The 11,062-nt window shown below is 36.9% G+C and overlaps 1 pseudogene; it reads left to right on the top strand.

Annotated features, from left to right (window-relative positions):
- LOC107695855 (ankyrin repeat and sterile alpha motif domain-containing protein 1B-like) overlaps positions 1–11,062 on the top strand; it is a 192,108-nt pseudogene that overhangs the window by 57,691 nt on the left and 123,355 nt on the right.

Here is an 11,062-nt window from a genome sequence, read left to right as displayed (position 1 = left end):
AGTCTTGCGAGTTTGTTTATAGGAGCAAAGGAAGCAAAGTTTCCTTACTTTAACAAAGGAAAACCAGTCTCCTCTTCGTTTATATCGAAATCCTCTGGCATTTTTCTTTGCAAATCCTCGGTTTGTACTTCTAATTCGTGACCAGCGTTTTGTTTTGTTCTCTCTCCGCATTCGTCACAAATCACACAACGTCGACGTCTTACATCATCCGCCGGAACGGCTTCCACGTATGACAGATAACGGAAGTGAGAGAAAAGTGTTTATTACGTTTGAAATATAAATATTTTTCTTACAAAAACACATGGATTCGCTACAGGAGGCCTTCATTCACCCCCCGAAGCCGTCTGCGGCACATTTTATTATGGATGCGCGCGCTTTATTTGACGACTTGTGGACTGTTCAACTGCAACACCCGCTGACTGCAATAATAGAGCTTGGAATAGCCAGGACAATTTTTATTTTTGGGTGAACTAACCCTTTAATGTAAGGGCCTGCATTAACACGGTTTGAGCATGTGTGCGTTAGTGGGTCGAGCTTAATTTGAATACAAGAAAACTGTCACAAACAGAGTGGAAAAGTGCAAGGTTTCCAAAATTAATAAATAGAATATAATATATAGGTTGAAACAGTTTAATTTGGCTCGCCGGTCGAATGTAATTGGTGTTGCCTGATATCAAGAGACGTAATCCCCCAATCAGAGCATTACATTAGTGCAATACGGAAATATATGCTAAAATATAAGTGATTTTATTATTTTTCTCAACTTGGCAACCATGTGCAAATACTCTGTCTCTACTCTGGAAAAAAGCGATGACTTTCTGAAAACACCAGAAAGCTTGCATTTTTGCGATCTCCAGTTTGATATTCCATTCACAGAGAAGTGTAATAAATCTAGTCTATGTTTATTCACAGGCCCAGGAGAGAGAGAGAGAGTGTGTATATATGAATTACCTCCATCTGTGCCACCACGTTTCACTATTAACAGTGAAACTGTGAGTTTAATTACTTTGAAAACAGTGATGTTATCAACGCATTGCTGAGAAAGATAATGTAGCTCTTAAGCGGTGAAGCTATTTTATTGATACAAATTGTGGGGCAGGATTGTGCTTTACTGAAGACAGCACGTTACTTTAGAACACTTCTCATTTTTAAATAATTTTGTTTCTTGAATGTAGAGAGTGTTTTAATTTGTGTAATGATAACCTACCAGCAATCTAAATAAAGGGGTCCTATTATGCTCTTGATTTGGTTTTAGTGGTGTATTAGAATAGGTTTTCATGTTTGATTGTTCCTAAAATTAATATTTTTTTTTTTACATAGAATATCATGGCCTAAAATACAAGAAGCAAAAATCAGAATTTTGTACCTAGTGGGGACGTATCCAATGGTCACATGAAACCTATAGCATTACCTGTATTGTTATACAGAGTTACAGTAATGGAAGCCCTCCATAATGCAGAGATCAACTGCCTGCTCTGCATGGTTTGCAGTTTATAATAACAGCTGTTATACTAAATTTGTGTAAAACAGTTTTCTGGCCTTTGTAGTGTGATACATATCGTGACGTTGTTGATACACAGCCCTACTAAAATCCACACAGAACCCTTTAATAACCGCATATCAAAACTAGTTATGTTTTTAAAATGATTTCCTTTAGTCTGCTGATTTTTACACTCTACAATGCCATTAGACATTGGAGTAAGGAATAATCTTAGTATGAAAGCCGTTATATTACTGAGAAGTCCTAACTAATATAGCTTCAAAGCTTTGAGTGTTTTCTTGTTAGTATGGGATGTGTTTGTTTTATATGTCAGACTATAAATCTGTTTGTATGGAAACTGTCTTTTTAGGCATTGTGTGTGTGTGTGTGTGTGTGTGTGTGTGTGTGTGTGATGGAACGCTGGAGGATTGTCTGCGTTTGAATGGTTCTGTGTGTGAGAGAGAATGCATGGATTCCCCATCCTCTGTCTCTAGGAGAGATACAGCATTATTTGAAAACACACATTTTAAACCTGTATAGTTACAATGCGACAAAGTGCCCTAACCAAACGCGCTCCAATTGGTCTGTCCACTGTGAATGAGAACAAATTTGTTGATTTATATTTAATATATAGTTATGATAAGCTGAATTTTGCACCAATGAAATAAAAGACAGAATTATTCCCAAGAATATGGTATGGAATGTCGGATCACATGACTCTGCTGTTAGAATATTCCATCTCAAGTAAGTGCGACTTTTCTGATGCATCTCTCTAGTCTCCCATCTTCTTTCCTCCTCTGAGAAAGACACTCTGTCAATGCTTAACTTACAAGAACATTCAGTTGCAGTAGAACAGCAAGAAAAAGAGATGAAGGCAATCTGCTCTCCACTTCTCAATTCCTGGAAGCACAGTGAGCGTGAATTGATTTCCTCCTCCTGGTGACATCAGTAGCTAATCGCCATGGGAAACTTGACAGGAAGTGGTCCTCATCCAGAGGAGGGGGTCCCATTTCCTGTCCTGTTGTGGGCGCACTCGCTGCTCATCCTAAACAGTACAGAACTGAGTTAAACATATCAGGAGAACAGTGCTCTCTGCAGTCTTCACCTTGTTCATTTGGAACTGAAAGTCTGAAAGTTTGAAAGTCTTTTTAGTCATTCTGGACCATTCAGTGATCTGGACTGGAGTTTAACCTCAGGGTGAAGGATGAATATCTTACCTGCAACTATGTTTGGCCTTAGAGAGTGTGCTTTCTCTGAGTAAGTAACCACAGAGGATATGAGATCTCATTTTGCACGTATGTCTTATAGAAGTTGAAGGTATAACTTTATGTAAGCTTTACTTTTGTATCCTTAGATTCTCTGTATTTAGGGTTGAGATTACATAAGTTAAAAAGAAATTGTACCTTCAGTACCCCCAAACATGACCTTTAAGCTTTAACCTAAGGTACTAATATTATCCCACATGGGTTAAAATTGCCCAAAAATGTTCCTTAAGGTACAGTCTTTCCACATTGTTTTTCTGACAGTGTACCAGCACTGACTACACACTTTTCTTATTGCATAACTTCATGTAGGTGTTTGCCTAAATTTTTTGTTTTCGACTTCTCTCTAATAACTGTCAGACTTGCGGGGTGTTCACAGGATGCATTCTTGTGTTAAAGAACATTATGATAAGCTGCATCTGAACGGAACAGAAATGTTGAAATGTTTTTATCCTCTTAAGGCCACACGCACAGAACAAGGTACTGCGTATAAATGCATTACGTGCAGGCCGTTTACACGACAATGTTTTCAGCCAAAAACTGGAAACTTTTTATGCGTTTTGCCTGTTAGTTGACATGACAACGGCGTTTTGGGGACTGAAAACGCATATTTTTGAAAACGGGTTTCAAAGTGCAAGTTTTTGAAAACACCACCATTATCGTTTCCGTGTAAACACCCAAAACAGGAATCTTTGAAAATAGCGACATCATGCGCGTGCGTAGTATGTGTTAGGTATGTAGACATGCACAGTATGTGTCGATTTTAAAGGCAAGCGTGAACAAACCTATACAACAATGGTGGAGTACATGGTACTGTTGTTGCTGCTCAAGAGTTTGCCAACACTTCTTCAGCAAAGTGTTGATTTACTTCTTCACCAATATTACAACCAACAGCGGAGACGCATCATATACAACATATAATCGTTACTTCCCTACAGGTACTGTTTACTAACAAGGTGACCGCGCCAACTACTGGCCTGCCATACGTAATACAGTGTTTTTGGCCATTTTCGCGGATATGTGTAAACGCAAATTGTTTTGAAAATGTTGTTGTGCATACGTGAAACTTTTTAAAAACGCAAGGGAAAAACTTTTCAGTTTTTGACTACATCCTTGTCGTGTAAACATAGCCTCAGAGTGTACATTTACTTAAAAAGCACAAACAGAATGTAAGAACGCCTGGTAATTTTACATAGACATAAACTCAGCACTCTGGAGAGTCTCTGTTGTCCAAGAGCCAGATTAATGCTGTGGCACCACTGCCAGACAAAAACAGTGTCTCAAACTTTTGAGGTAGTTTTGGCTCTCCCAGACTACCTTGCAGAAGGTAAGGGCTATTTTTTGCAGCAATGTGACATGTGCAGGATTAAGTATCACAGTAGTAAGTCCCTGTAGTACTTGTTTAATGTGTATTGCATCATCACACAGATCCAGTAGTTCAGGGAGAAGAACAAGCGCCGGCGCTGTACTCAGGCCTCTGGACTAATGAAGGCCGATGGGGGCCGATTTGATTGGGTATCGTGTGTGGTCTCCCGGTGGCCTATTAAAATGACCACGCTCAACTGTGCAAGAAGCTCTCTCGTGATCTGTCTCGACTGCCGATCAGTCTCATTTGCCCGTTTTTTTACCTCTTTCAAGCCGCCGTCAGTCAGCCTCATAAATTCACAGCGCTATTGCCGTTAATTGTAGTACACTGAATAAATGTTTCCAGAGCTAAATTGGGTGTAGTTAAGTACTTCACAGTGAGCGTGATATAAAATACCCTGCCAGTCGCCTCAGTAGACGGCTGATAGACTGCGAGGGCTGCAGTAGTGAAGATGCCATAGTGTATAACTGCCATTTACTTCTTTATGTGAGGCATTAAGCTTAAAATATTGACTTTTAATCATTGTCTCTCTAGACAGAGAAAGGGAGTGCTCTCCACGAAGCCGCTCTCTTCGGAAAGATGGATGTAGTTCAGCTACTGCTTGACTCAGGTATGTCTTTCAGAAGTGCATGTGTGTGTGGGGTTAGGATGAGGATGTTGCATGGCCATGGTTTGTTTAAACTACTTGTGTGACCTGTGACCTAACAGCTTCCCGGTCAGTTCCAGCTGTGGAACAGGAATTGGAGATTGGGGAGCTTCCTGTCATAGGGAAAGGGTGGTGTGATTGTTCTGTCGTGGTTTTATTGTTATGGAAAGTTTTATTCTGGGAAAATTGTTTATTTCTGTGTTTTTTTTCATGTTTTTGAGGGTTTGTGGGAAGGTGTCAGCCCTGATTATTCTGTTATATAATTTCCATAAAACAAAAACAATTTTTAAAATGAATTTCAACTGTTTTATTTTTGATGCATTTTTTGTGTTTGTATTAATAAATAAAATATTATAGAACACAGTGGAATATTAATTAAATTCAGAACATTCGATATTGATTTTTTTATCTATAATTTTGAGTATTTTTATTTTTGCACATTTAAAATTTCTGTTCAGTTTTGTTCTTTTTTTGTTTTTAACAAAAAATGTAAATAAATTAGAAATTTTCAGATAAAGTGTTTTGTGTAGGCAGATGTAATGGTTGGTTTTGTGCTGTTGCATTATCAGAAATAAAATATTCTAAACATATATTATAATGTATTATAAATATAAATGTAAATAATATACTGTAGTTATTATACAAAATATACAACATGCAAATTAAAAACATTTATGAAAATTTATGTCTAATTAAAGCTAATCTAAAAGTGAAAATCAAAAACTTTTTTCCTCAGGGATTGATGCCAACATCAGAGATTGCCAAGGAAGAACTGCTCTAGACATTCTAAGAGAACATCCGTCTCAGAAATCACAACAAATTGCTTCTCTCATACAAGGTAAAGTATTTCCCAGACAAGCACACATTTAAACTTTTTTTTAAAGCAAATAAAGCCCTTAAAACACACACAAGCACACTCACACACACGTGCACAAGCTGATGAGGGAGCGTGTTCTTGTTGGAAATCAGAAGGCGGATGCTTGCAGATTGATAAAATTTGTTTCAGGAAGTTTGTGTTAGATTGAAAACAATGGACGTTTAGTGTGTATGAGAAATCCATGTTCCCTCACATTTTTCAAAAGAAAAAAACAACTACAAATACTTAGAACACCGTGCCTTCTTGATGAGGTATACGTGAGATTTAGCAATTATTACATGTTTATTACATTGTTATACACATATTATAACGACATTGGGCCATTTGCAGCATTATAACATCTAGATGATTGTAAAGTTTGTTTGTCTTCCTTCATGTACTGATTCAACTAAGCTCATTCTTTCCAGCAGAGTTTATCAAACAGCACAGAAGACGTTGGGTGTTTGAATCCAATGTTCCATCTCTGCTTTCAAAAACACACCCTCATAAAAGCATATGATGTGGTTATCTGGTTTTGAAATTAAATTCAGTTTAGCTCTCTTGTTGTTTCCATCCACTTTATGCCCAGGGTTATACATTTCTGATGGTTGTGAAATGCAGTCTTGGGTGTTGAGGTACTGCTTGAAAATGTCTCTTTTTGACACGTGAAGTCTAAATCACCCGTCATCCTACAGGACAGAGGCAACATTACAGTTCTCTTCCCTGCTTCTGTGTGGTCAATGAACCAGAATTCCCAGCGTGAAAGGAATTTCAAACTCAAGCTTGCTGTGCTTTTATAATCTACAGTCTTTGACGGGACTCAGAAACTATTGTTTACAAGTTTACCATGTGGCTTGTGCAGCCTATAGTTGTTTAGAGCTACAATTACAGACGCCACATTTTGGTTTTCACCAACTTTAAGTGCTTTTCTTTAACCCATGTGTAAAACCTGACATATGAAATAATGGTCAGAAGAAAATCTATACTTTTTAAATTGAACAACAAAGTTTGCATATGTGTTTTTTGTTGTATCATATTTGATACATCCGCCTTTTATGGCCCGTTAAGTATATAATAGGAGAACATGGAGCGTACACTCGAGGAATGAAAAAAACACCTCAGTTTTATTCTAAAATATGAGAAAAAAATATGCAGTTTGGTGCAGTTGCTAATATTTATATTGCCAAAAAGTAATTCTGATAGCTTTAAATGTAAATAAATGAGATCTTTTTAGCGGTATAGCAGACTACTTACATAAATATATATAAATATTAGTAAATATCAGTTGTGACTCTATGTCAGTAAACACTCTATATCTCCCAATAATATGCCTTCGTAAGATGATACTTATAATGCAGTGCAATACACTGACGATTAAGAAATGTACAAACAAATGTTCCTTAAAAGCCTGATGTATTATATTTGATACTCACATTTTAACATGATTTTTCATGCACACTTTATTTTAAGGTCCAGTTCTCGCCATTAACAAACCATTAACTCCTAATTTGCTGTTTATTAATAGTTAGTAAGCTAGTTGTTAAATTTAGGGATTGGGTAGGATTACGAATGTAGAATATGGTCATGCAGAATATGTGCTTTATAAGTACTAATAAACAGCCAATATGTTAATAATAGACACGCTAAAAAGCAACTAGTTAATAGTGAGAATTGGTCCCAATACTAAAGTGTTACCGATTTTTCTAAAAATGATGTATGGATAATCAAATAAACCTACGTTTCTTCAGTCCAGCAAGTGTCTTTCTTGAAATATTACTAACAGCATTAAAAGTTATTCTGATGTTTACTTTTCAAAAATCAAGATTTGTGTACCATAATCTGAAGGAGACATTTTTAGAATGATGCTAAAAGGCCTTTTACTTGCTGAAAAATCATAAACTACTAATCAGATGACAAGAGGCATGTAATAGATGGTTTTTCATCGAAGTTTGATCTGAAGTTAAGAAATTAGTGGTCTTAGAAATGAGCATTTCAAATATGATGCATCTCCGATTTATTTTTATGATTGTGTTTGTTGGTGTTCTGTAAATTAATTTATCTCTGTCTCTCTAGATTATATGATGTCGGATTGTGACAAAGGGAATTTTCATGAAGATTTTGCCCGTCAGCGTCCAATACCGACACCACGCACATCAATACCCTCACCTGTGCCCTCCCCGTCTCTACGGCATAAAAGTATGTGTGTGGGATATATTTGTATGAAAACTAAGTTCTTAATGCATTCAAATAAAATCATCACAGAATAATTGCATTTAATAAATATAAATATGCTATTTTAACACCTAAATGTAATTGTTCATTTACAAAAGTAAGCATGCTCATTCTCTTAAAGAGAATGACTGCTGCCATATGTTTCATGTATTTTAGTGTGCAATACGACACCCAGTGGTCAAGGGATAGTACTACAGCGCATTGTCTGCTGCTTTGTCTTAAGGTTTTACTGTTTAATCCAGTGTTTGCACACATAAATCACTTAATCCATTCATCATCATGTTCTTAATTTAAAAATAAATCGCGTTTTGCTAAGTTTTTTCATAACAGGAAAACAAACAGTGACATAAAAGACTATATGAGACTATATGAGACTATAAAGAAAGTGCAGACAGCAGCGCTCCTAGTGGTTAGATGTTGCAGTGCAGCCCAGTCTCATTTGGTCCCTTTGTGGTCTGAATACTGCTGGATGTGCGTCTGTCATTCCAGATGGGGCAGCATTTTGGTAATGATCACAGGTGAATCTGAGAGTCTGCCAGCCACAGAATGACTGTTAGTACACATCAGCACACTGAGCCCATGGCAGAAAACAAGCATTTGTCCCAGATTAAATATTGAAAAACAGATAAAAGAGAATAAAAATGAATAAGACGGATATTGTGATGAATGCTACGTAATAAGCATTTATTTAAAAGCTCTTATAGAGAATTTTGATGTGCTTTTGGTATAATGATATAGTCCGTAGTTACATAAAACTTCAGTTTTAATATTGTGCTAGTTTGACTTGCATCATTATATGGGTATATATATATATATATATATATATATATATATATATATATATATATATATATAAATAGTGAAAATGTTTGTATTAAAAAAAAATTGTACATGAATGTAAAAATAAGTGTAAAAATGTATAATTTAAATGTAGTAATTTAGAAAAAATATATAGAATAAGACTAAATGAAGATCATCACATGACACAGATTCAAGTCTTTCATACTGCGGCAGGCTGAGATGTACTATACTGCTGTCCATTGATAAGAAAGAGAATTTTTCTTTCATTTTTTTCAGCTCTTCTTCTATGTTTTACCATAAACTCATTATTCTTTCATTTAAATTCATAGTTTGCTGTCTCTCTCTCCCGCTTTCTCCTTCCCTTTGTAGATGACGCAGTAACAGGGGAGTTGTCCAAGTTGCTGAATGAAATAAAGATCTGCCGTGATAAGGATTGCTCCTTTGAGGAGCTGTGTCAGACCATCTCTTCTCACTCTCAGTCCATGGAGAGCTTCGGCAGTGGGCAGCTGTCTGACGAGGAACGAAACGGCACACTCACTCGAATAAACAAGGTGTGCATTAAGAAGCAAATACAGTACAGTAAATGGCTTTTTTGCTGGTTTTGAACCGTTTTTATGCAGTTAAAGCAATGTTTTATCAGGTTATGCCCCATATCAAAAATGTTTCTGTTCTCCAAGAAAATGAAATGAATGACATCAGACGATTGGTATCAAGAGGTTCTAATGTGCTTTGAGTAATGATTTCACTGTTGATGCAGTACCTCACTGTGGCCAGCAGAGGGCAGAACTAAACACTGTGCATTGCGGAGTATCCCTTCAATTTATATAATCTCATAAATACATATTTATAGCACTAAAACAGCCCCCAATTTAATCACTGACGCTATTTGACACAAACAGAATCATATTTTTGATCACATTGCTGGCTTAGGGAGAGAATTTAACCTTATGTAATGGATAGAACGCATTAGAAATGTGTGTAACGGAGTGGTCGTTTGCTGAAGGTGTCATGGTTTAGCTGTCACAGTGACCACTGGATCACAGTTTACTCTGCTGCGTTTGTTTGATCAGTACAATTAAATGTGGAGTCGGGTCAATCAATCAAAGTCTGCAGAGCCCAGGTAAACAAGCAAAGACACGCACGCACACAAACATTTTTTTTTGAGCCGTTGCGGTCGATTCCAGTCACATGTCAAAAACCCCTAAGACTTGACTGAAGGGGTTGGAGTTGTTTGCAAAGTCTATAAAAGGGTTCTGGGAACAATTACTGGCTATACATTTTGCCTGCCAGTCACAAAACAGTTTTTTTCATTATCTAATTAATAATGACATATTTTTTGCAGACGTCTGAGGTTATTTTTCCCTTATATTTGCTGCAAACGATCATTGTTTCACATACTAGTATCATAAATTAAATACACGTTGTATTTGTATGTGATACTCGTATATGGTCATACTGTATATTTCAGTTTTTGTGACTCAACACTAGGAATGTGTTTCTACATGGAGTTCTGGAGCTACAAAAGAAGAAATAACTCAAATTTTCAGCAAAAGAATCAGACAGAATGGGTCATTGAGAGTCAGACTATTATTGGCACATATTTAAACCATGAATCACGTTGCGATTCCTCTAAAAAGTCACAGAAACACTGTCCAAAATCACAGACAAGCAAAGCAAGTGTTCATGTTGGACTATAGAGTGAAACAGACACTTTTCAAAAGTCCTGTTAAAATAAGTTCACTCTTGTACAGTACAGTTCATATGTACTTAAATAAGGAACATCCAGAACAGTTTGTCTAGGCTGCTTTAATATTTAAATTAAATTGATCAAAAATGAATTTTTTTGAGCCGAAAAAAAGCCGTTCAATCACCATAGTGAAGCCTGTTCTCCATTGACAACCAATAAAAAAAGCTGTGCATCTGGTCTTCTTCCCTGCCTACAGCAGCGTTATGGTTGCTATGCTAATCTTGGAGGCTTGCCTTAAAGCATGAAATCGGTGATTGGCCATTAAAACTGTAAGCGTTAAGTTTTCTCGTATTTGTTTTTGTTGGAGTTGTCAGTCTCCTCCCCCTTATACAGTCTGTGACTTATCTTAAGCTTGTGTTATGATGGCATGAACTGAGATCTGTATCTGTATTTCAGTCTGTGTGTACTACTCTTGACTGTATGTAACTGTATATCTCTCTCCACCCGGCTGTAGCGGCCCACTCCCCCGTTGCCCCCAGCGATGGAAGAGGAGGAAAAGAGTTGTGGACCATCAGGCCTGTGGGAGGCGCTCACTCCCTGCAACGGCTGCAGAAACCTGGGCTTTTCGCAGGTACACACACGCTCACAATTCCCATCCTTATAATGCAGCTATGGACCCCTTAGTGGATAAAGGATTTGTAAATATTGTAGATATTAAAATGTAAAAAAAAA

Source organism: Sinocyclocheilus anshuiensis, unplaced genomic scaffold (assembly GCF_001515605.1).
Source record: "Sinocyclocheilus anshuiensis isolate Anshui unplaced genomic scaffold, SAMN03320099.WGS_v1.1 scaffold538, whole genome shotgun sequence".
NCBI classification, from domain to species: Eukaryota; Metazoa; Chordata; class Actinopteri; order Cypriniformes; family Cyprinidae; genus Sinocyclocheilus; species Sinocyclocheilus anshuiensis.
The sequence above is the reverse complement of the archived record's forward strand: the minus strand, read 5'-3'. Positions and strand labels throughout refer to the sequence as shown.